The following is a 21,220-nucleotide window of genomic DNA, read 5'->3' as shown; positions in this document are numbered from 1 at the left end:
ATGGATTAGGAGATCAGTGTCTTAAGCCACTGTGTCTCTCTGTGATCAGCATGACCTATATGGATTGATAGAAGCAGTAATAAAAAAAGAATTACGGAGGGCACAGAGACATGCACATGAAATTATCCAATTTTTAAAAAAAATCCCTGTTTACACTTCATTTCTAAAAGTAGAATTGGATAGCTTCGATCCATCAACCTCTGTGTTATGTGCCCAGCTCTTCTCTTCTGTTTGCACTTCATTGCTAAAAGCAAACTGGATAGCAGAGGATGGTTTCGATCCCTAAATCACTTGGTTAACTGCCCTGCACTCTTCCACTTCATCCCTCCACTTTCAGGTACCCCAATACAATGCTTGAACTCACAATAAATGGATTAGGCGGTCAGTGTCTTAAGTCACTGTGGAAATGTGTGATCAGCATGACCATTACGAACTGATAGAAGCAGTTGTAAAAAAAAAAGCATTTCGGAGGGCACAGAGACATGCCCATGAAATTCTCCTTTTTTATCCCTGTTAAATCTTCATTTCTAAAATTGAATCAGAAAGATCCAATCCATCAAACTCTCTTTTATGTGCTGATCTCTCTTCCTCCATAGGAATTTGCATTTTTCCACCCCAGATGGGACTCGAACCCACAATCCCTGGCTTAGAAGGCCAGTGCCTTATCCATTAGGCCACTGGGGCACTTGCTGAAAAGAACTGGATAGCAGAGAGTGATTTCGACTGATCGTACACGTGGTTAAAGTAGACATCACGCTTCCGCTTCGCTACTGTAATCAGCATGACCTGTACAAACTGACAGAAGCAGTCAAAAAATAATCACGGAGGGCACTTAGATATGCCCATGAAATGATGGTTTAATATTTCTGTGTGCACTTCATTGCTAAAAGCAAAGGATGGTTTCGATCCATAAATCACTGGGTTAACTGCCAGGCACACTTCCACTTCATCACTCCACTTTCAGGTACCCCAAAACCAGACTTGAATTCACAATACATGGATTAGGAGATCAGTGTCTTAAGCCACTGTGTCTCTCTGTGATCAGCATGACCTATATGGATTGATAGAAGCAGTAATAAAAAAAGAATTACGGAGGGCACAGAGACATGCACATGAAATTATCCAATTTTTTAAAAAAAATCCCTGTTTACACTTCATTTCTAAAAGTAGAATTGGATAGCTTCGATCCATCAACCTCTGTGTTATGTGCCCAGCTCTTCTCTTCTGTTTGCACTTCATTGCTAAAAGCAAACTGGATAGCAGAGGATGGTTTCGATCCCTAAATCACTTGGTTAACTGCCCTGCACTCTTCCACTTCATCCCTCCACTTTCAGGTACCCCAATACAATGCTTGAACTCACAATAAATGGATTAGGCGGTCAGTGTCTTAAGTCACTGTGGAAATGTGTGATCAGCATGACCATTACGAACTGATAGAAGCAGTTGTAAAAAAAAAAGCATTTCGGAGGGCACAGAGACATGCCCATGAAATTCTCCTTTTTTATCCCTGTTAAATCTTCATTTCTAAAATTGAATCAGAAAGATCCAATCCATCAAACTCTCTTTATGTGCTGATCTCTCTTCCTCCATAGGAATTTGCATTTTTCCACCCCAGATGGGACTCGAACCCACAATCCCTGGCTTAGAAGGCCAGTGCCTTATCCATTAGGCCACTGGGGCACTTGCTGAAAAGAACTGGATAGCAGAGAGTGATTTCGACTGATCGTACACGTGGTTAAAGTAGACATCACGCTTCCGCTTCGCTACTGTAATCAGCATGACCTGTACAAACTGACAGAAGCAGTCAAAAAATAATCACGGAGGGCACTTAGATATGCCCATGAAATGATGGTTTAATATTTCTGTGTGCACTTCATTGCTAAAAGCAAAGGATGGTTTCGATCCATAAATCACTGGGTTAACTGCCAGGCACACTTCCACTTCATCACTCCACTTTCAGGTACCCCAAAACCAGACTTGAATTCACAATACATGGATTAGGAGATCAGTGTCTTAAGCCACTGTGTCTCTCTGTGATCAGCATGACCTATATGGATTGATAGAAGCAGTAATAAAAAAGAATTACGGAGGGCACAGAGACATGCACATGAAATTATCCAATTTTTAAAAAAAATCCCTGTTTACACTTCATTTCTAAAAGTAGAATTGGATAGCTTCGATCCATCAACCTCTGTGTTATGTGCCCAGCTCTTCTCTTCTGTTTGCACTTCATTGCTAAAAGCAAACTGGATAGCAGAGGATGGTTTCGATCCCTAAATCACTTGGTTAACTGCCCTGCACTCTTCCACTTCATCCCTCCACTTTCAGGTACCCCAATACAATGCTTGAACTCACAATAAATGGATTAGGCGGTCAGTGTCTTAAGTCACTGTGGAAATGTGTGATCAGCATGACCATTACGAACTGATAGAAGCAGTTGTAAAAAAAAAAGCATTTCGGAGGGCACAGAGACATGCCCATGAAATTCTCCTTTTTTATCCCTGTTAAATCTTCATTTCTAAAATTGAATCAGAAAGATCCAATCCATCAAACTCTCTTTTATGTGCTGATCTCTCTTCCTCCATAGGAATTTGCATTTTTCCACCCCAGATGGGACTCGAACCCACAATCCCTGGCTTAGAAGGCCAGTGCCTTATCCATTAGGCCACTGGGGCACTTGCTGAAAAGAACTGGATAGCAGAGAGTGATTTCGACTGATCGTACACGTGGTTAAAGTAGACATCACGCTTCCGCTTCGCTACTGTAATCAGCATGACCTGTACAAACTGACAGAAGCAGTCAAAAAATAATCACGGAGGGCACTTAGATATGCCCATGAAATGATGGTTTAATATTTCTGTGTGCACTTCATTGCTAAAAGCAAAGGATGGTTTCGATCCATAAATCACTGGGTTAACTGCCAGGCACACTTCCACTTCATCACTCCACTTTCAGGTACCCCAAAACCAGACTTGAATTCACAATACATGGATTAGGAGATCAGTGTCTTAAGCCACTGTGTCTCTCTGTGATCAGCATGACCTATATGGATTGATAGAAGCAGTAATAAAAAAAGAATTACGGAGGGCACAGAGACATGCACATGAAATTATCCAATTTTTTAAAAAAAAATCCCTGTTTACACTTCATTTCTAAAAGTAGAATTGGATAGCTTCGATCCATCAACCTCTGTGTTATGTGCCCAGCTCTTCTCTTCTGTTTGCACTTCATTGCTAAAGCAAACTGGATAGCAGAGGATGGTTTCGATCCCTAAATCACTTGGTTAACTGCCCTGCACTCTTCCACTTCATCCCTCCACTTTCAGGTACCCCAATACAATGCTTGAACTCACAATAAATGGATTAGGCGGTCAGTGTCTTAAGTCACTGTGGAAATGTGTGATCAGCATGACCATTACGAACTGATAGAAGCAGTTGTAAAAAAAAAAAGCATTTCGGAGGGCACAGAGACATGCCCATGAAATTCTCCTTTTTTATCCCTGTTAAATCTTCATTTCTAAAATTGAATCAGAAAGATCCAATCCATCAAACTCTCTTTTATGTGCTGATCTCTCTTCCTCCATAGGAATTTGCATTTTTCCACCCCAGATGGGACTCGAACCCACAATCCCTGGCTTAGAAGGCCAGTGCCTTATCCATTAGGCCACTGGGGCACTTGCTGAAAAGAACTGGATAGCAGAGAGTGATTTCGACTGATCGTACACGTGGTTAAAGTAGACATCACGCTTCCGCTTCGCTACTGTAATCAGCATGACCTGTACAAACTGACAGAAGCAGTCAAAAAATAATCACGGAGGGCACTTAGATATGCCCATGAAATGATGGTTTAATATTTCTGTGTGCACTTCATTGCTAAAAGCAAAGGATGGTTTCGATCCATAAATCACTGGGTTAACTGCCAGGCACACTTCCACTTCATCACTCCACTTTCAGGTACCCCAAAACCAGACTTGAATTCACAATACATGGATTAGGAGATCAGTGTCTTAAGCCACTGTGTCTCTCTGTGATCAGCATGACCTATATGGATTGATAGAAGCAGTAATAAAAAAGAATTACGGAGGGCACAGAGACATGCACATGAAATTATCCAATTTTTTAAAAAAAATCCCTGTTTACACTTCATTTCTAAAAGTAGAATTGGATAGCTTCGATCCATCAACCTCTGTGTTATGTGCCCAGCTCTTCTCTTCTGTTTGCACTTCATTGCTAAAAGCAAACTGGATAGCAGAGGATGGTTTCGATCCCTAAATCACTTGGTTAACTGCCCTGCACTCTTCCACTTCATCCCTCCACTTTCAGGTACCCCAATACAATGCTTGAACTCACAATAAATGGATTAGGCGGTCAGTGTCTTAAGTCACTGTGGAAATGTGTGATCAGCATGACCATTACGAACTGATAGAAGCAGTTGTAAAAAAAAAAGCATTTCGGAGGGCACAGAGACATGCCCATGAAATTCTCCTTTTTTATCCCTGTTAAATCTTCATTTCTAAAATTGAATCAGAAAGATCCAATCCATCAAACTCTCTTTTATGTGCTGATCTCTCTTCCTCCATAGGAATTTGCATTTTTCCACCCCAGATGGGACTCGAACCCACAATCCCTGGCTTAGAAGGCCAGTGCCTTATCCATTAGGCCACTGGGGCACTTGCTGAAAAGAACTGGATAGCAGAGAGTGATTTCGACTGATCGTACACGTGGTTAAAGTAGACATCACGCTTCCGCTTCGCTACTGTAATCAGCATGACCTGTACAAACTGACAGAAGCAGTCAAAAAATAATCACGGAGGGCACTTAGATATGCCCATGAAATGATGGTTTAATATTTCTGTGTGCACTTCATTGCTAAAAGCAAAGGATGGTTTCGATCCATAAATCACTGGGTTAACTGCCAGGCACACTTCCACTTCATCACTCCACTTTCAGGTACCCCAAAACCAGACTTGAATTCACAATACATGGATTAGGAGATCAGTGTCTTAAGCCACTGTGTCTCTCTGTGATCAGCATGACCTATATGGATTGATAGAAGCAGTAATAAAAAAAGAATTACGGAGGGCACAGAGACATGCACATGAAATTATCCAATTTTTAAAAAAAAAATCCCTGTTTACACTTCATTTCTAAAAGTAGAATTGGATAGCTTCGATCCATCAACCTCTGTGTTATGTGCCCAGCTCTTCTCTTCTGTTTGCACTTCATTGCTAAAAGCAAACTGGATAGCAGAGGATGGTTTCGATCCCTAAATCACTTGGTTAACTGCCCTGCACTCTTCCACTTCATCCCTCCACTTTCAGGTACCCCAATACAATGCTTGAACTCACAATAAATGGATTAGGCGGTCAGTGTCTTAAGTCACTGTGGAAATGTGTGATCAGCATGACCATTACGAACTGATAGAAGCAGTTGTAAAAAAAAAAGCATTTCGGAGGGCACAGAGACATGCCCATGAAATTCTCCTTTTTTATCCCTGTTAAATCTTCATTTCTAAAATTGAATCAGAAAGATCCAATCCATCAAACTCTCTTTTATGTGCTGATCTCTCTTCCTCCATAGGAATTTGCATTTTTCCACCCCAGATGGGACTCGAACCCACAATCCCTGGCTTAGAAGGCCAGTGCCTTATCCATTAGGCCACTGGGGCACTTGCTGAAAAGAACTGGATAGCAGAGAGTGATTTCGACTGATCGTACACGTGGTTAAAGTAGACATCACGCTTCCGCTTCGCTACTGTAATCAGCATGACCTGTACAAACTGACAGAAGCAGTCAAAAAATAATCACGGAGGGCACTTAGATATGCCCATGAAATGATGGTTTAATATTTCTGTGTGCACTTCATTGCTAAAAGCAAAGGATGGTTTCGATCCATAAATCACTGGGTTAACTGCCAGGCACACTTCCACTTCATCACTCCACTTTCAGGTACCCCAAAACCATACTTGAATTCACAATACATGGATTAGGAGATCAGTGTCTTAAGCCACTGTGTCTCTCTGTGATCAGCATGACCTATATGGATTGATAGAAGCAGTAATAAAAAAAGAATTACGGAGGGCACAGAGACATGCACATGAAATTATCCAATTTTTTAAAAAAAATCCCTGTTTACACTTCATTTCTAAAAGTAGAATTGGATAGCTTCGATCCATCAACCTCTGTGTTATGTGCCCAGCTCTTCTCTTCTGTTTGCACTTCATTGCTAAAAGCAAACTGGATAGCAGAGGATGGTTTCGATCCCTAAATCACTTGGTTAACTGCCCTGCACTCTTCCACTTCATCCCTCCACTTTCAGGTACCCCAATACAATGCTTGAACTCACAATAAATGGATTAGGCGGTCAGTGTCTTAAGTCACTGTGGAAATGTGTGATCAGCATGACCATTACGAACTGATAGAAGCAGTTGTAAAAAAAAAAGCATTTCGGAGGGCACAGAGACATGCCCATGAAATTCTCCTTTTTTATCCCTGTTAAATCTTCATTTCTAAAATTGAATCAGAAAGATCCAATCCATCAAACTCTCTTTTATGTGCTGATCTCTCTTCCTCCATAGGAATTTGCATTTTTCCACCCCAGATGGGACTCGAACCCACAATCCCTGGCTTAGAAGGCCAGTGCCTTATCCATTAGGCCACTGGGGCACTTGCTGAAAAGAACTGGATAGCAGAGAGTGATTTCGACTGATCGTACACGTGGTTAAAGTAGACATCACGCTTCCGCTTCGCTACTGTAATCAGCATGACCTGTACAAACTGACAGAAGCAGTCAAAAAATAATCACGGAGGGCACTTAGATATGCCCATGAAATGATGGTTTAATATTTCTGTGTGCACTTCATTGCTAAAAGCAAAGGATGGTTTCGATCCATAAATCACTGGGTTAACTGCCAGGCACACTTCCACTTCATCACTCCACTTTCAGGTACCCCAAAACCAGACTTGAATTCACAATACATGGATTAGGAGATCAGTGTCTTAAGCCACTGTGTCTCTCTGTGATCAGCATGACCTATATGGATTGATAGAAGCAGTAATAAAAAAAGAATTACGGAGGGCACAGAGACATGCACATGAAATTATCCAATTTTTAAAAAAAAATCCCTGTTTACACTTCATTTCTAAAAGTAGAATTGGATAGCTTCGATCCATCAACCTCTGTGTTATGTGCCCAGCTCTTCTCTTCTGTTTGCACTTCATTGCTAAAAGCAAACTGGATAGCAGAGGATGGTTTCGATCCCTAAATCACTTGGTTAACTGCCCTGCACTCTTCCACTTCATCCCTCCACTTTCAGGTACCCCAATACAATGCTTGAACTCACAATAAATGGATTAGGCGGTCAGTGTCTTAAGTCACTGTGGAAATGTGTGATCAGCATGACCATTACGAACTGATAGAAGCAGTTGTAAAAAAAAAAGCATTTCGGAGGGCACAGAGACATGCCCATGAAATTCTCCTTTTTTATCCCTGTTAAATCTTCATTTCTAAAATTGAATCAGAAAGATTCCAATCCATCAAACTCTCTTTTATGTGCTGATCTCTCTTCCTCCATAGGAATTTGCATTTTTCCACCCCAGATGGGACTCGAACCCACAATCCCTGGCTTAGAAGGCCAGTGCCTTATCCATTAGGCCACTGGGGCACTTGCTGAAAAGAACTGGATAGCAGAGAGTGATTTCGACTGATCGTACACGTGGTTTAAAGTAGACATCACGCTTCCGCTTCGCTACTGTAATCAGCATGACCTGTACAAACTGACAGAAGCAGTCAAAAAATAATCACGGAGGGCACTTAGATATGCCCATGAAATGATGGTTTAATATTTCTGTGTGCACTTCATTGCTAAAAGCAAAGGATGGTTTCGATCCATAAATCACTGGGTTAACTGCCAGGCACACTTCCACTTCATCACTCCACTTTCAGGTACCCCAAAACCAGACTTGAATTCACAATACATGGATTAGGAGATCAGTGTCTTAAGCCACTGTGTCTCTCTGTGATCAGCATGACCTATATGGATTGATAGAAGCAGTAATAAAAAAAGAATTACGGAGGGCACAGAGACATGCACATGAAATTATCCAATTTTTTAAAAAAAATCCCTGTTTACACTTCATTTCTAAAAGTAGAATTGGATAGCTTCGATCCATCAACCTCTGTGTTATGTGCCCAGCTCTTCTCTTCTGTTTGCACTTCATTGCTAAAAGCAAACTGGATAGCAGAGGATGGTTTCGATCCCTAAATCACTTGGTTAACTGCCCTGCACTCTTCCACTTCATCCCTCCACTTTCAGGTACCCCAATACAATGCTTGAACTCACAATAAATGGATTAGGCGGTCAGTGTCTTAAGTCACTGTGGAAATGTGTGATCAGCATGACCATTACGAACTGATAGAAGCAGTTGTAAAAAAAAAAGCATTTCGGAGGGCACAGAGACATGCCCATGAAATTCTCCTTTTTTATCCCTGTTAAATCTTCATTTCTAAAATTGAATCAGAAAGATCAATCCATCAAACTCTCTTTTATGTGCTGATCTCTCTTCCTCCATAGGAATTTGCATTTTTCCACCCCAGATGGGACTCGAACCCACAATCCCTGGCTTAGAAGGCCAGTGCCTTATCCATTAGGCCACTGGGGCACTTGCTGAAAAGAACTGGATAGCAGAGAGTGATTTCGACTGATCGTACACGTGGTTAAAGTAGACATCACGCTTCCGCTTCGCTACTGTAATCAGCATGACCTGTACAAACTGACAGAAGCAGTCAAAAAATAATCACGGAGGGCACTTAGATATGCCCATGAAATGATGGTTTAATATTTCTGTGTGCACTTCATTGCTAAAAGCAAAGGATGGTTTCGATCCATAAATCACTGGGTTAACTGCCAGGCACACTTCCACTTCATCACTCCACTTTCAGGTACCCCAAAACAGACTTGAATTCACAATACATGGATTAGGAGATCAGTGTCTTAAGCCACTGTGTCTCTCTGTGATCAGCATGACCTATATGGATTGATAGAAGCAGTAATAAAAAAAGAATTACGGAGGGCACAGAGACATGCACATGAAATTATCCAATTTTTTAAAAAAAATCCCTGTTTACACTTCATTTCTAAAAGTAGAATTGGATAGCTTCGATCCATCAACCTCTGTGTTATGTGCCCAGCTCTTCTCTTCTGTTTGCACTTCATTGCTAAAAGCAAACTGGATAGCAGAGGATGGTTTCGATCCCTAAATCACTTGGTTAACTGCCCTGCACTCTTCCACTTCATCCCTCCACTTTCAGGTACCCCAATACAATGCTTGAACTCACAATAAATGGATTAGGCGGTCAGTGTCTTAAGTCACTGTGGAAATGTGTGATCAGCATGACCATTACGAACTGATAGAAGCAGTTGTAAAAAAAAAAAGCATTTCGGAGGGCACAGAGACATGCCCATGAAATTCTCCTTTTTTATCCCTGTTAAATCTTCATTTCTAAAATTGAATCAGAAAGATCCAATCCATCAAACTCTCTTTTATGTGCTGATCTCTCTTCCTCCATAGGAATTTGCATTTTTCCACCCCAGATGGGACTCGAACCCACAATCCCTGGCTTAGAAGGCCAGTGCCTTATCCATTAGGCCACTGGGGCACTTGCTGAAAAGAACTGGATAGCAGAGAGTGATTTCGACTGATCGTACACGTGGTTAAAGTAGACATCACGCTTCCGCTTCGCTACTGTAATCAGCATGACCTGTACAAACTGACAGAAGCAGTCAAAAAATAATCACGGAGGGCACTTAGATATGCCCATGAAATGATGGTTTAATATTTCTGTGTGCACTTCATTGCTAAAAGCAAAGGATGGTTTCGATCCATAAATCACTGGGTTAACTGCCAGGCACACTTCCACTTCATCACTCCACTTTCAGGTACCCCAAAACAATACTTGAATTCACAATACATGGATTAGGAGATCAGTGTCTTAAGCCACTGTGTCTCTCTGTGATCAGCATGACCTATATGGATTGATAGAAGCAGTAATAAAAAAAGAATTACGGAGGGCACAGAGACATGCACATGAAATTATCCAATTTTTAAAAAAAATCCCTGTTTACACTTCATTTCTAAAAGTAGAATTGGATAGCTTCGATCCATCAACCTCTGTGTTATGTGCCCAGCTCTTCTCTTCTGTTTGCACTTCATTGCTAAAAGCAAACTGGATAGCAGAGGATGGTTTCGATCCCTAAATCACTTGGTTAACTGCCCTGCACTCTTCCACTTCATCCCTCCACTTTCAGGTACCCCAATACAATGCTTGAACTCACAATAAATGGATTAGGCGGTCAGTGTCTTAAGTCACTGTGGAAATGTGTGATCAGCATGACCATTACGAACTGATAGAAGCAGTTGTAAAAAAAAAAGCATTTCGGAGGGCACAGAGACATGCCCATGAAATTCTCCTTTTTTATCCCTGTTAAATCTTCATTTCTAAAATTGAATCAGAAAGATCCAATCCATCAAACTCTCTTTTATGTGCTGATCTCTCTTCCTCCATAGGAATTTGCATTTTTCCACCCCAGATGGGACTCGAACCCACAATCCCTGGCTTAGAAGGCCAGTGCCTTATCCATTAGGCCACTGGGGCACTTGCTGAAAAGAACTGGATAGCAGAGAGTGATTTCGACTGATCGTACACGTGGTTAAAGTAGACATCACGCTTCCGCTTCGCTACTGTAATCAGCATGACCTGTACAAACTGACAGAAGCAGTCAAAAAATAATCACGGAGGGCACTTAGATATGCCCATGAAATGATGGTTTAATATTTCTGTGTGCACTTCATTGCTAAAAGCAAAGGATGGTTTCGATCCATAAATCACTGGGTTAACTGCCAGGCACACTTCCACTTCATCACTCCACTTTCAGGTACCCCAAAACCAGACTTGAATTCACAATACATGGATTAGGAGATCAGTGTCTTAAGCCACTGTGTCTCTCTGTGATCAGCATGACCTATATGGATTGATAGAAGCAGTAATAAAAAAAGAATTACGGAGGGCACAGAGACATGCACATGAAATTATCCAATTTTAAAAAAAATCCCTGTTTACACTTCATTTCTAAAAGTAGAATTGGATAGCTTCGATCCATCAACCTCTGTGTTATGTGCCCAGCTCTTCTCTTCTGTTTGCACTTCATTGCTAAAAGCAAACTGGATAGCAGAGGATGGTTTCGATCCCTAAATCACTTGGTTAACTGCCCTGCACTCTTCCACTTCATCCCTCCACTTTCAGGTACCCCAATACAATGCTTGAACTCACAATAAATGGATTAGGCGGTCAGTGTCTTAAGTCACTGTGGAAATGTGTGATCAGCATGACCATTACGAACTGATAGAAGCAGTTGTAAAAAAAAAAGCATTTCGGAGGGCACAGAGACATGCCCATGAAATTCTCCTTTTTTATCCCTGTTAAATCTTCATTTCTAAAATTGAATCAGAAAGATCCAATCCATCAAACTCTCTTTTATGTGCTGATCTCTCTTCCTCCATAGGAATTTGCATTCTTTCCACCCCAGATGGGACTCGAACCCACAATCCCTGGCTTAGAAGGCCAGTGCCTTATCCATTAGGCCACTGGGGCACTTGCTGAAAAGAACTGGATAGCAGAGAGTGATTTCGACTGATCGTACACGTGGTTAAAGTAGACATCACGCTTCCGCTTCGCTACTGTAATCAGCATGACCTGTACAAACTGACAGAAGCAGTCAAAAAATAATCACGGAGGGCACTTAGATATGCCCATGAAATGATGGTTTAATATTTCTGTGTGCACTTCATTGCTAAAAGCAAAGGATGGTTTCGATCCATAAATCACTGGGTTAACTGCCAGGCACACTTCCACTTCATCACTCCACTTTCAGGTACCCCAAAACCATACTTGAATTCACAATACATGGATTAGGAGATCAGTGTCTTAAGCCACTGTGTCTCTCTGTGATCAGCATGACCTATATGGATTGATAGAAGCAGTAATAAAAAAGAATTACGGAGGGCACAGAGACATGCACATGAAATTATCCAATTTTTTAAAAAAAAATCCCTGTTTACACTTCATTTCTAAAAGTAGAATTGGATAGCTTCGATCCATCAACCTCTGTGTTATGTGCCCAGCTCTTCTCTTCTGTTTGCACTTCATTGCTAAAAGCAAACTGGATAGCAGAGGATGGTTTCGATCCCTAAATCACTTGGTTAACTGCCCTGCACTCTTCCACTTCATCCCTCCACTTTCAGGTACCCCAATACAATGCTTGAACTCACAATAAATGGATTAGGCGGTCAGTGTCTTAAGTCACTGTGGAAATGTGTGATCAGCATGACCATTACGAACTGATAGAAGCAGTTGTAAAAAAAAAAAGCATTTCGGAGGGCACAGAGACATGCCCATGAAATTCTCCTTTTTATCCCTGTTAAATCTTCATTTCTAAAATTGAATCAGAAAGATCCAATCCATCAAACTCTCTTTTATGTGCTGATCTCTCTTCCTCCATAGGAATTTGCATTTTCCACCCCAGATGGGACTCGAACCCACAATCCCTGGCTTAGAAGGCCAGTGCCTTATCCATTAGGCCACTGGGGCACTTGCTGAAAAGAACTGGATAGCAGAGAGTGATTTCGACTGATCGTACACGTGGTTAAAGTAGACATCACGCTTCCGCTTCGCTACTGTAATCAGCATGACCTGTACAAACTGACAGAAGCAGTCAAAAAATAATCACGGAGGGCACTTAGATATGCCCATGAAATGATGGTTTAATATTTCTGTGTGCACTTCATTGCTAAAAGCAAAGGATGGTTTCGATCCATAAATCACTGGGTTAACTGCCAGGCACACTTCCACTTCATCACTCCACTTTCAGGTACCCCAAAACCAGACTTGAATTCACAATACATGGATTAGGAGATCAGTGTCTTAAGCCACTGTGTCTCTCTGTGATCAGCATGACCTATATGGATTGATAGAAGCAGTAATAAAAAAAGAATTACGGAGGGCACAGAGACATGCACATGAAATTATCCAATTTTAAAAAAAATCCCTGTTTACACTTCATTTCTAAAAGTAGAATTGGATAGCTTCGATCCATCAACCTCTGTGTTATGTGCCCAGCTCTTCTCTTCTGTTTGCACTTCATTGCTAAAAGCAAACTGGATAGCAGAGGATGGTTTCGATCCCTAAATCACTTGGTTAACTGCCCTGCACTCTTCCACTTCATCCCTCCACTTTCAGGTACCCCAATACAATGCTTGAACTCACAATAAATGGATTAGGCGGTCAGTGTCTTAAGTCACTGTGGAAATGTGTGATCAGCATGACCATTACGAACTGATAGAAGCAGTTGTAAAAAAAAAAGCATTTCGGAGGGCACAGAGACATGCCCATGAAATTCTCCTTTTTTATCCCTGTTAAATCTTCATTTCTAAAATTGAATCAGAAAGATTCCAATCCATCAAACTCTCTTTTATGTGCTGATCTCTCTTCCTCCATAGGAATTTGCATTCATCCACCCCAGATGGGACTCGAACCCACAATCCCTGGCTTAGAAGGCCAGTGCCTTATCCATTAGGCCACTGGGGCACTTGCTGAAAAGAACTGGATAGCAGAGAGTGATTTCGACTGATCGTACACGTGGTTAAAGTAGACATCACGCTTCCGCTTCGCTACTGTAATCAGCATGACCTGTACAAACTGACAGAAGCAGTCAAAAAATAATCACGGAGGGCACTTAGATATGCCCATGAAATGATGGTTTAATATTTCTGTGTGCACTTCATTGCTAAAAGCAAAGGATGGTTTCGATCCATAAATCACTGGGTTAACTGCCAGGCACACTTCCACTTCATCACTCCACTTTCAGGTACCCCAAAACAAGACTTGAATTCACAATACATGGATTAGGAGATCAGTGTCTTAAGCCACTGTGTCTCTCTGTGATCAGCATGACCTATATGGATTGATAGAAGCAGTAATAAAAAAAGAATTACGGAGGGCACAGAGACATGCACATGAAATTATCCAATTTAAAAAAAAATCCCTGTTTACACTTCATTTCTAAAAGTAGAATTGGATAGCTTCGATCCATCAACCTCTGTGTTATGTGCCCAGCTCTTCTCTTCTGTTTGCACTTCATTGCTAAAAGCAAACTGGATAGCAGAGGATGGTTTCGATCCCTAAATCACTTGGTTAACTGCCCTGCACTCTTCCACTTCATCCCTCCACTTTCAGGTACCCCAATACAATGCTTGAACTCACAATAAATGGATTAGGCGGTCAGTGTCTTAAGTCACTGTGGAAATGTGTGATCAGCATGACCATTACGAACTGATAGAAGCAGTTGTAAAAAAAAAAAGCATTTCGGAGGGCACAGAGACATGCCCATGAAATTCTCCTTTTTTATCCCTGTTAAATCTTCATTTCTAAAATTGAATCAGAAAGATTCCAATCCATCAAACTCTCTTTTATGTGCTGATCTCTCTTCCTCCATAGGAATTTGCATTCATCCACCCCAGATGGGACTCGAACCCACAATCCCTGGCTTAGAAGGCCAGTGCCTTATCCATTAGGCCACTGGGGCACTTGCTGAAAAGAACTGGATAGCAGAGAGTGATTTCGACTGATCGTACACGTGGTTAAAGTAGACATCACGCTTCCGCTTCGCTACTGTAATCAGCATGACCTGTACAAACTGACAGAAGCAGTCAAAAAATAATCACGGAGGGCACTTAGATATGCCCATGAAATGATGGTTTAATATTTCTGTGTGCACTTCATTGCTAAAAGCAAAGGATGGTTTCGATCCATAAATCACTGGGTTAACTGCCAGGCACACTTCCACTTCATCACTCCACTTTCAGGTACCCCAAAACCAGACTTGAATTCACAATACATGGATTAGGAGATCAGTGTCTTAAGCCACTGTGTCTCTCTGTGATCAGCATGACCTATATGGATTGATAGAAGCAGTAATAAAAAAAGAATTACGGAGGGCACAGAGACATGCACATGAAATTATCCAATTTTTAAAAAAAAATCCCTGTTTACACTTCATTTCTAAAGTAGAATTGGATAGCTTCGATCCATCAACCTCTGTGTTATGTGCCCAGCTCTTCTCTTCTGTTTGCACTTCATTGCTAAAAGCAAACTGGATAGCAGAGGATGGTTTCGATCCCTAAATCACTTGGTTAACTGCCCTGCACTCTTCCACTTCATCCCTCCACTTTCAGGTACCCCAATACAATGCTTGAACTCACAATAAATGGATTAGGCGGTCAGTGTCTTAAGTCACTGTGGAAATGTGTGATCAGCATGACCATTACGAACTGATAGAAGCAGTTGTAAAAAAAAAAGCATTTCGGAGGGCACAGAGACATGCCCATGAAATTCTCCTTTTTTATCCCTGTTAAATCTTCATTTCTAAAATTGAATCAGAAAGATTCCAATCCATCAAACTCTCTTTTATGTGCTGATCTCTCTTCCTCCATAGGAATTTGCATTTATCCACCCCAGATGGGACTCGAACCCACAATCCCTGGCTTAGAAGGCCAGTGCCTTATCCATTAGGCCACTGGGGCACTTGCTGAAAAGAACTGGATAGCAGAGAGTGATTTCGACTGATCGTACACGTGGTTAAAGTAGACATCACGCTTCCGCTTCGCTACTGTAATCAGCATGACCTGTACAAACTGACAGAAGCAGTCAAAAAATAATCACGGAGGGCACTTAGATATGCCCATGAAATGATGGTTTAATATTTCTGTGTGCACTTCATTGCTAAAAGCAACTGAAAGCAGAGGATGGTTTCGATCCATAAATCACTGGGTTAACTGCCAGGCACACTTCCACTTCATCACTCCACTTTCAGGTACCCCAAAACCAGACTTGAATTCACAATACATGGATTAGGAGATCAGTGTCTTAAGCCACTGTGTCTCTCTGTGATCAGCATGACCTATATGGATTGATAGAAGCAGTAATAAAAAAAGAATTACGGAGGGCACAGAGACATGCACATGAAATTATCCAATTTAAAAAAAAAATCCCTGTTTACACTTCATTTCTAAAAGTAGAATTGGATAGCTTCGATCCATCAACCTCTGTGTTATGTGCCCAGCTCTTCTCTTCTGTTTGCACTTCATTGCTAAAAGCAAACTGGATAGCAGAGGATGGTTTCGATCCCTAAATCACTTGGTTAACTGCCCTGCACTCTTCCACTTCATCCCTCCACTTTCAGGTACCCCAATACAATGCTTGAACTCACAATAAATGGATTAGGCGGTCAGTGTCTTAAGTCACTGTGGAAATGTGTGATCAGCATGACCATTACGAACTGATAGAAGCAGTTGTAAAAAAAAAAAGCATTTCGGAGGGCACAGAGACATGCCCATGAAATTCTCCTTTTTATCCCTGTTAAATCTTCATTTCTAAAATTGAATCAGAAAGATTCAATCCATCAAACTCTCTTTTATGTGCTGATCTCTCTTCCTCCATAGGAATTTGCATTTCATCCACCCCAGATGGGACTCGAACCCACAATCCCTGGCTTAGAAGGCCAGTGCCTTATCCATTAGGCCACTGGGGCACTTGCTGAAAAGAACTGGATAGCAGAGAGTGATTTCGACTGATCGTACACGTGGTTAAAGTAGACATCACGCTTCCGCTTCGCTACTGTAATCAGCATGACCTGTACAAACTGACAGAAGCAGTCAAAAAATAATCACGGAGGGCACTTAGATATGCCCATGAAATGATGGTTTAATATTTCTGTGTGCACTTCATTGCTAAAAGCAAAGGATGGTTTCGATCCATAAATCACTGGGTTAACTGCCAGGCACACTTCCACTTCATCACTCCACTTTCAGGTACCCCAAAACAAGACTTGAATTCACAATACATGGATTAGGAGATCAGTGTCTTAAGCCACTGTGTCTCTCTGTGATCAGCATGACCTATATGGATTGATAGAAGCAGTAATAAAAAAAGAATTACGGAGGGCACAGAGACATGCACATGAAATTATCCAATTTTTAAAAAAAAATCCCTGTTTACACTTCATTTCTAAAAGTAGAATTGGATAGCTTCGATCCATCAACCTCTGTGTTATGTGCCCAGCTCTTCTCTTCTGTTTGCACTTCATTGCTAAAAGCAAACTGGATAGCAGAGGATGGTTTCGATCCCTAAATCACTTGGTTAACTGCCCTGCACTCTTCCACTTCATCCCTCCACTTTCAGGTACCCCAATACAATGCTTGAACTCACAATAAATGGATTAGGCGGTCAGTGTCTTAAGTCACTGTGGAAATGTGTGATCAGCATGACCATTACGAACTGATAGAAGCAGTTGTAAAAAAAAAAGCATTTCGGAGGGCACAGAGACATGCCCATGAAATTCTCCTTTTTATCCCTGTTAAATCTTCATTTCTAAAATTGAATCAGAAAGATTCCAATCCATCAAACTCTCTTTATGTGCTGATCTCTCTTCCTCCATAGGAATTTGCATTCATCCACCCCAGATGGGACTCGAACCCACAATCCCTGGCTTAGAAGGCCAGTGCCTTATCCATTAGGCCACTGGGGCACTTGCTGAAAAGAACTGGATAGCAGAGAGTGATTTCGACTGATCGTACACGTGGTTAAAGTAGACATCACGCTTCCGCTTCGCTACTGTAATCAGCATGACCTGTACAACTGACAGAAGCAGTCAAAAATAATCACGGAGGGCACTTAGATATGCCCATGAAATGATGGTTTAATATTTCTGTTTGCACTTCATTGCTAAAAGCAAATGAAAGAGGATGGTTTCGATCCATAAATCACTGGGTTAACTGCCAGGCACACTTCCACTTCATCACTCCACTTTCAGGTACCCCAAAACAATACTTGAATTCACAATACATGGATTAGGAGATCAGTGTCTTAAGCCACTGTGTCTCTCTGTGATCAGCATGACCTATATGGATTGATAGAAGCAGTAATAAAAAAAGAATTACGGAGGGCACAGAGACATGCACATGAAATTATCCAATTTAAAAAAAAATCCCTGTTTACACTTCATTTCTCAAAGTAGAATTGGATAGCTTCGATCCATCAACCTCTGTGTTATGTGCCCAGCTCTTCTCTTCTGTTTGCACTTCATTGCTAAAAGCAAACTGGATAGCAGAGGATGGTTTCGATCCCTAAATCACTTGGTTAACTGCCCTGCACTCTTCCACTTCATCCCTCCACTTTCAGGTACCCCAATACAATGCTTGAACTCACAATAAATGGATTAGGCGGTCAGTGTCTTAAGTCACTGTGGAAATGTGTGATCAGCATGACCATTACGAACTGATAGAAGCAGTTGTAAAAAAAAAAAGCATTTCGGAGGGCACAGAGACATGCCCATGAAATTATCCTTTTTATCCCTGTTAAATCTTCATTCTAAAATTGAATCAGAAAGATTCAATCCATCAAACTCTCTTTTATGTGCTGATCTCTCTTCCTCCATAGGAATTTGCATTTCATCCACCCCAGATGGGACTCGAACCCACAATCCCTGGCTTAGAAGGCCAGTGCCTTATCCATTAGGCCACTGGGGCACTTGCTGAAAAGAACTGGATAGCAGAGAGTGATTTCGACTGATCGTACACGTGGTTAAAGTAGACATCACGCTTCCGCTTCGCTACTGTAATCAGCATGACCTGTACAAACTGACAGAAGCAGTCAAAAAATAATCACGGAGGGCACTTAGATATGCCCATGAAATGATGGTTTAATATTTCTGTTTGCACTTCATTGCTAAAAGCAACTGAAAAGCAGAGATGGTTTCGATCCATAAATCACTGGGTTAACTGCCAGGCACACTTCCACTTCATCACTCCACTTTCAGGTACCCCAAAACAATACTTGAATTCACAATACATGGATTAGGAGATCAGTGTCTTAAGCCACTGTGTCTCTCTGTGATCAGCATGACCTATATGGATTGATAGAAGCAGTAATAAAAAAAGAATTACGGAGGGCACAGAGACATGCACATGAAATTATCCAATTTTAAAAAAAAATCCCTGTTTACACTTCATTTCTAAAAGTAGAATTGGATAGCTTCGATCCATCAACCTCTGTGTTATGTGCCCAGCTCTTCTCTTCTGTTTGCACTTCATTGCTAAAAGCAAACTGGATAGCAGAGGATGGTTTCGATCCCTAAATCACTTGGTTAACTGCCCTGCACTCTTCCACTCATCCCTCCACTTTCAGGTACCCCAATACAATGCTTGAACTCACAATAAATGGATTAGGCGGTCAGTGTCTTAAGTCACTGTGGAAATGTGTGATCAGCATGACCATTACGAACTGATAGAAGCAGTTGTAAAAAAAAAAGCATTTCGGAGGGCACAGAGACATGCCCATGAAATTCTCCTTTTTATCCCTGTTAAATCTTCATTCTAAAATTGAATCAGAAAGATTCCAATCCATCAAACTCTCTTTTATGTGCTGATCTCTCTTCCTCCATAGGAATTTGCATTTCACCACCCAGATGGACTCGAACCCACAATCCCTGGCTTAGAAGGCCAGTGCCTTATCCATTAGGCCACTGGGGCACTTGCTGAAAAGAACTGGATAGCAGAGAGTGATTTCGACTGATCGTACACGTGGTTAAAGTAGACATCACGCTTCCGCTTCGCTACTGTAATCAGCATGACCTGTACAAACTGACAGAAGCAGTCAAAAAATAATCACGGAGGGCACTTAGATATGCCCATGAAATGATGGTTTAATATTTCTGTGTGCACTTCATTGCTAAAAGCAAAGGATGGTTTCGATCCATAAATCACTGGGTTAACTGCCAGGCACACTTCCACTTCATCACTCCACTTTCAGGTACCCCAAAACCAGACTTGAATTCACAATACATGGATTAGGAGATCAGTGTCTTAAGCCACTGTGTCTCTCTGTGATCAGCATGACCTATATGGATTGATAGAAGCAGTAATAAAAAAGAATTACGGAGGGCACAGAGACATGCACATGAAATTATCCAATTTTTAAAAAAAATCCCTGTTTACACTTCATTTCTAAAAGTAGAATTGGATAGCTTCGATCCATCAACCTCTGTGTTATGTGCCCAGCTCTTCTCTTCTGTTTGCACTTCATTGCTAAAAGCAAACTGGATAGCAGAGGATGGTTTCGATCCCTAAATCACTTGGTTAACTGCCCTGCACTCTTCCACTTCATCCCTCCACTTTCAGGTACCCCAATACAATGCTTGAACTCACAATAAATGGATTAGGCGGTCAGTGTCTTAAGTCACTGTGGAAATGTGTGATCAGCATGACCATTACGAACTGATAGAAGCAGTTGTAAAAAAAAAAAGCATTTCGGAGGGCACAGAGACATGCCATGAAATTACTCCTTTTTTATCCCTGTTAAATCTTCATTTCTAAAATTGAATCAGAAAGATTCAATCCATCAAACTCTCTTTTATGTGCTGATCTCTCTTCCTCCATAGGAATTTGCATTCTATCCACCCCAGATGGGACTCGAACCCACAATCCCTGGCTTAGAAGGCCAGTGCCTTATCCATTAGGCCACTGGGGCACTTGCTGAAAAGAACTGGATAGCAGAGAGTGATTTCGACTGATCGTACACGTGGTTAAAGTAGACATCACGCTTCCGCTTCGCTACTGTAATCAGCATGACCTGTACAAACTGACAGAAGCAGTCAAAAAATAATCACGGAGGGCACTTAGATATGCCCATGAAATGATGGTTTAATATTTCTGTTTGCACTTCATTGCTAAAAGCAAACTGAAAAGCAGAGGATGGTTTCGATCCATCAATCACTGGGTTAACTGCCAGGCACACTTCCACTTCATCACTCCACTTTCAGGTACCCCAAAACAATACTTGAATTCACAATACATGGATTAGGAGATCAGTGTCTTAAGCCACTGTGTCTCTCTGTGATCAGCATGACCTATATGGATTGATAGAAGCAGTAATAAAAAAAGAATTACGGAGGGCACAGAGACATGCACATGAAATTATCCAATTTAAAAAAAAAATCCCTGTTTACACTTCATTTCTCAAAGTAGAATTGGATAGCTTCGATCCATCAACCTCTGTGTTATGTGCCCAGCTCTTCTCTTCTGTTTGCACTTCATTGCTAAAAGCAAACTGGA

General features: G+C 41.3%; 20 non-coding genes across 20 annotated transcripts; all 20 read right to left on the bottom strand.

The window, feature by feature from the left end:
- Positions 1-611: 611 nt before the first annotated feature.
- On the bottom strand, positions 612-684 carry trnar-ucu (transfer RNA arginine (anticodon UCU)). The gene has a single exon. It is a non-coding gene; the product is annotated as a tRNA-Arg (tRNA).
- Positions 685-1,607: 923 nt separating this feature from the next.
- trnar-ucu (transfer RNA arginine (anticodon UCU)) lies at positions 1,608-1,680 on the bottom strand. Its single transcript has one exon. It is a non-coding gene; the product is annotated as a tRNA-Arg (tRNA).
- Positions 1,681-2,602: 922 nt separating this feature from the next.
- Positions 2,603-2,675, bottom strand: trnar-ucu (transfer RNA arginine (anticodon UCU)). Its single transcript has one exon. It is a non-coding gene; the product is annotated as a tRNA-Arg (tRNA).
- Positions 2,676-3,600: 925 nt separating this feature from the next.
- On the bottom strand, positions 3,601-3,673 carry trnar-ucu (transfer RNA arginine (anticodon UCU)). Its single transcript has one exon. It is a non-coding gene; the product is annotated as a tRNA-Arg (tRNA).
- Positions 3,674-4,596: 923 nt separating this feature from the next.
- trnar-ucu (transfer RNA arginine (anticodon UCU)) lies at positions 4,597-4,669 on the bottom strand. The gene has a single exon. It is a non-coding gene; the product is annotated as a tRNA-Arg (tRNA).
- Positions 4,670-5,594: 925 nt separating this feature from the next.
- On the bottom strand, positions 5,595-5,667 carry trnar-ucu (transfer RNA arginine (anticodon UCU)). The gene has a single exon. It is a non-coding gene; the product is annotated as a tRNA-Arg (tRNA).
- Positions 5,668-6,591: 924 nt separating this feature from the next.
- Positions 6,592-6,664, bottom strand: trnar-ucu (transfer RNA arginine (anticodon UCU)). The gene has a single exon. It is a non-coding gene; the product is annotated as a tRNA-Arg (tRNA).
- A 925-nt stretch (positions 6,665-7,589) lies between these two features.
- trnar-ucu (transfer RNA arginine (anticodon UCU)) lies at positions 7,590-7,662 on the bottom strand. Its single transcript has one exon. It is a non-coding gene; the product is annotated as a tRNA-Arg (tRNA).
- A 924-nt stretch (positions 7,663-8,586) lies between these two features.
- trnar-ucu (transfer RNA arginine (anticodon UCU)) lies at positions 8,587-8,659 on the bottom strand. The gene has a single exon. It is a non-coding gene; the product is annotated as a tRNA-Arg (tRNA).
- A 924-nt stretch (positions 8,660-9,583) lies between these two features.
- trnar-ucu (transfer RNA arginine (anticodon UCU)) lies at positions 9,584-9,656 on the bottom strand. Its single transcript has one exon. It is a non-coding gene; the product is annotated as a tRNA-Arg (tRNA).
- A 923-nt stretch (positions 9,657-10,579) lies between these two features.
- Positions 10,580-10,652, bottom strand: trnar-ucu (transfer RNA arginine (anticodon UCU)). Its single transcript has one exon. It is a non-coding gene; the product is annotated as a tRNA-Arg (tRNA).
- A 923-nt stretch (positions 10,653-11,575) lies between these two features.
- Positions 11,576-11,648, bottom strand: trnar-ucu (transfer RNA arginine (anticodon UCU)). The gene has a single exon. It is a non-coding gene; the product is annotated as a tRNA-Arg (tRNA).
- A 923-nt stretch (positions 11,649-12,571) lies between these two features.
- Positions 12,572-12,644, bottom strand: trnar-ucu (transfer RNA arginine (anticodon UCU)). The gene has a single exon. It is a non-coding gene; the product is annotated as a tRNA-Arg (tRNA).
- A 923-nt stretch (positions 12,645-13,567) lies between these two features.
- Positions 13,568-13,640, bottom strand: trnar-ucu (transfer RNA arginine (anticodon UCU)). Its single transcript has one exon. It is a non-coding gene; the product is annotated as a tRNA-Arg (tRNA).
- A 924-nt stretch (positions 13,641-14,564) lies between these two features.
- Positions 14,565-14,637, bottom strand: trnar-ucu (transfer RNA arginine (anticodon UCU)). The gene has a single exon. It is a non-coding gene; the product is annotated as a tRNA-Arg (tRNA).
- Positions 14,638-15,561: 924 nt separating this feature from the next.
- trnar-ucu (transfer RNA arginine (anticodon UCU)) lies at positions 15,562-15,634 on the bottom strand. The gene has a single exon. It is a non-coding gene; the product is annotated as a tRNA-Arg (tRNA).
- A 934-nt stretch (positions 15,635-16,568) lies between these two features.
- trnar-ucu (transfer RNA arginine (anticodon UCU)) lies at positions 16,569-16,641 on the bottom strand. The gene has a single exon. It is a non-coding gene; the product is annotated as a tRNA-Arg (tRNA).
- Positions 16,642-17,564: 923 nt separating this feature from the next.
- Positions 17,565-17,637, bottom strand: trnar-ucu (transfer RNA arginine (anticodon UCU)). Its single transcript has one exon. It is a non-coding gene; the product is annotated as a tRNA-Arg (tRNA).
- Positions 17,638-18,564: 927 nt separating this feature from the next.
- trnar-ucu (transfer RNA arginine (anticodon UCU)) lies at positions 18,565-18,637 on the bottom strand. The gene has a single exon. It is a non-coding gene; the product is annotated as a tRNA-Arg (tRNA).
- Positions 18,638-20,563: 1,926 nt separating this feature from the next.
- trnar-ucu (transfer RNA arginine (anticodon UCU)) lies at positions 20,564-20,636 on the bottom strand. The gene has a single exon. It is a non-coding gene; the product is annotated as a tRNA-Arg (tRNA).
- Between the last annotated feature and the right edge of the window lie 584 nt (positions 20,637-21,220).

The sequence above is a fragment of the Oncorhynchus kisutch genome, unplaced genomic scaffold (assembly GCF_002021735.2).
Source record: "Oncorhynchus kisutch isolate 150728-3 unplaced genomic scaffold, Okis_V2 scaffold881, whole genome shotgun sequence".
In the NCBI taxonomy this organism is placed as follows: Eukaryota; Metazoa; Chordata; class Actinopteri; order Salmoniformes; family Salmonidae; genus Oncorhynchus; species Oncorhynchus kisutch.
The sequence above is the reverse complement of the archived record's forward strand: the minus strand, read 5'-3'. Positions and strand labels throughout refer to the sequence as shown.